Source organism: Mus musculus, chromosome 2 (assembly GCF_000001635.26).
Source record: "Mus musculus strain C57BL/6J chromosome 2, GRCm38.p6 C57BL/6J".
In the NCBI taxonomy this organism is placed as follows: domain Eukaryota; kingdom Metazoa; phylum Chordata; class Mammalia; order Rodentia; family Muridae; genus Mus; species Mus musculus.
The window spans coordinates 78,504,722-78,508,278 of record NC_000068.7 but is presented as its reverse complement, the minus strand read 5'-3'; positions in this window follow the sequence as shown (position 1 = coordinate 78,508,278).

Sequence of the window (3,557 nt, the reverse complement as noted above, 5' to 3'; positions counted from 1 at the left end):
GATTACATTGATGGATTTTCGTATATTAAACCATCCCTGCATCCCTGGAATAAAACCTACTTGGTCAGGATGGATGATTGCTTTAATGTGTTCTTGGATTCGGTTAGCGAGAATTTTATTAAGGATTTTTGCATCGATGTTCATAAGAGAAATTGGTCTGAAGTTCTCTATCTTTGTTGGATCTTTCTGTGGTTTAGGTATCAGAGTAATAGTGGCTTCATAAAATGAGTTGGGTAGAATACCTTCTACTTCTATCTTGTGAAAAAGTTTGTGCAGAACTGGAGTTAGATCTTCTTTGAAGGTCTGATAGAACTCTGCACTAAACCCGTCTGGTCCTGGGCTTTTTTTGGCTGGGAGACTATTAATAACTGCTTCTATTTCTTTAGGGGATATGGGACTGTTTAGAAGGTCAACTTGATCCTGATTCAACTTTGGTACCTGGTATCTGTCCAGAAATTTGTCCATTTCGTCCAGGTTTTCCAATTTTGTTGAGTATAGCCTTTTGTAGAAGGATCTGATGGTGTTTTGGATTTCTTCAGGATCTGTTGTTATGTCTCCCTTTTCATTTCTGATTTTGTTAATTAGGATTTTGTCCCTGTGCCCTTTAGTGAGTCTAGCTAAGGGTTTATCTATCTTGTTGATTTTCTCAAAGAACCAACTCCTCGTTTGGTTAATTCTTTGAATAGTTCTTCTTGTTTCCACTTGGTTGATTTCACCCCTGAGTTTGATTATTTCCTGCCGTCTACTCCTCTTGGGTGAATTTGCTTCCTTTTTTTCTAGAGCTTTTAGATGTGTTGTCAAGCTGCTAGTATGTGCTCTCTCCCGTTTTTTCTTGAAGGCACTCATAGCTATGAGTTTCCCTCTTAGAAATGCTTTCATTGTGTCCCAAAGGTTTGGGTACGTTGTGGCTTCATTTTCATTAAACTCTAAAAAGTCTTTAATTTCTTTCTTTATTCCTTCCTTGACCAAGGTATCATTGAGAAGAGTGTTGTTCAGTTTCCATGTGAATGTTGGCTTTCTGTTATTTATTTTGTTATTGAAGATCAGCCTTAGTGCATGGTGATCTGATAGGATACATGGGACAATTTCAATATTTTTGAATCTGTTGAGGCCTGATTTGTGACCTATTATGTGGTCAATTTTGGAGAAGGTACCATGAGGTGCTGAGAAGAAGGTATATCCTTTTGTTTTAGGGAAAAATGTTCTGTAGATATCTGTCAGATCCATTTGTTTCATCACTTCTGTTAGTTTCAGTGTGTCCCTGTTTAGTTTCTGTTTCCATGATCTGTCCATTGGTGAAAGTGGTGTGTTGAAGTCTCCCACTATTATTGTGTGAGGCGCAATGTGTGCTTTGAGCTTTACTAAAGTTTCTTTAGTGAATGTGGCTGCTCTTGTATTTGGAGCATAGATATTCAGAATTGAGAGTTCCTCTTGGAGGATTTTACCTTTGATGAGAATGAAGTGTCCCTCCTTGTCTTTTTTGATGACTTTGGGTTGGAAGTCAATCTTATCAGATAATAGGATGGCTACTCCTGCTTGTTTCTTCATACCATTTGCTTGGAAAATTGTTTTCCAGCCTTTCATTCTGAGGTAGTGTCTATCTTTTTCTCTGAGATGAGTTTCCTGTAAGCAGCAAAATGTTGGGTCTTGTTTGTGTAGCCAGTTTGTTAGTCTATGTCTTTTTATTGGCGAGTTGAGACCATTGATGTTAAGAGATATTAAGGAAAAGTAATTGTTGCTTCCTGTTATTTTAGTTGTTAAAGGTGGCATTCTGTTCTTGTGGCTGTCTTCTTTTAGGTTTGTTGAGGGATTACCTTCTTGTTTTTTCTAGGGCGTTGTTCCCGTTCTTGTATTGGTTTTTTTCTGTTATTATCCTTTGAAGGGCTGGATTCGTGGAGAGATAATGCGTGAATTTGGTTTTGTCGTGGAATACTTTGGTTTCTCCCTCTATGATAATTGAGAGTTTGGCTGGGTATAGTAGCCTGGGCTGCAGTTTGTGTTCTCTTAGTGTCTGTATAACATCTGTCCAGGCTCTTCTGGCTTTCATAGTCTCTGGTGAAAAATCTGGTGTAATTCTGATAGGCTTGCCTTTATATGTTACTTGACCTTTTTCCCTTACTGCTTTTAGTATTCTATCTTTATTTAGTGCATTTGATGTTCTGATTATTATGTGTCGGGAGGAATTTCTTTTCTGGTCCAGTCTATTTGGAGTTCTGTAGGCTTCTTGTATGTTCATATGCATCTCATTCTTTAGATTTGGGAAGTTTTCTTCAATAATTTTGTTGAAGATGTTTGCTGGACCTTTGAGTTGAAAATCTTCATTCTCATCCACTCCTATTATCCGTATGTTTGGTCTTCTTATTGTGTCCTGGATTTCCTGGATATTTTGAGTTAGGATCTTTTTGCATTTTCCATTTTCTTTGATTGTTGTGCCGATGTTCTCTATGGAATCTTCTGCACCTGAGATTCTCTCTTCCATCTCTTGTATTCTGTTGCTGATGCTCAAATCTATGGTTCCAGATTTCTTTCCTAGGGTTTCTATCTCTAGTGTTGCCTCGCTTTGAGTTTTCTTTATTGTGTCTACTTCCCTTTTTAGGTCTAGTATGGTTTTGTTCATTTCCATCACCTGTTTGTATGTTTTTTCCTCTTTTTCTGTAAGGACTTCTACCTGTTTGATTGTGTTTTCCTGTTTTTCTTTAAGGACTTGTAACTCTTTAGCAGTGTTCTCCTGTATTTCTTTAAGTGATTTATTAAAGTCCTTCTTGATGTCCTCTACCATCATCATGAGATATGCTTTTAAATCTAGGTCTAGGTTCTCAGGTGTGTTGGGGTTCCCTGGACTGGGCGAAGTGGGTGTGCTGGGTTCTGGTGATGGTGAGTGGTCTTGGTTCCTGTTAGTAAGATTCCTCCGTTTACCTTTCGCCATCTGGTAATCTCTGGAGTTAGTAGTTATAGTTGACTCTGTTTAGAGATTGTTCTTCTGGTGATTCTGTTACCGTCTATCAGCAGACCTGGGAGACAGATTCTCTCCTCTGAGTTTCAGTGCTCAGAGCACTCTCTGCTGGCAAGCTCTCTTACAGGGAAGGTGCGCAGATATCTTGTATTTGGACCTCCTCCTGGCCGAAGAAGAAGGCCCAAAACAGGACCTTTCTCAGACACTGTGTTGCTTTGGCAGTTCCCAGGTGGTACAGACTCTCACCTAAGCAGACTAAATTCCTAAGTTCCTTGGAGTCCCGGGACCAAGATGGCGACCGCTGCTGCTGTGGCTTAGGTCCCCTCCCCAGCCGGGCGGGCACCTGTCCTCTGGTCCGGAAGGTGGCCGGCTGTCCCCGGCCCACACAGGGTGCTGCCTCAGCGCCTCTGTGCTTCTGCCTGTTCCAGAAGCTGTTATGAAAGCATTTCTAAGAGGGAAACTCATAGCTCTGAGTGCCTCCAAAAAGAAACTAGAGAGAGCACACACTAGCAGCTTGACAACACACCTAAAAGCTCTACAAAAAAAAAAAGCACATTCACCCAAGAGGAGTAGACAGCAGGAAATAATCAAACTCAGAGGTGAA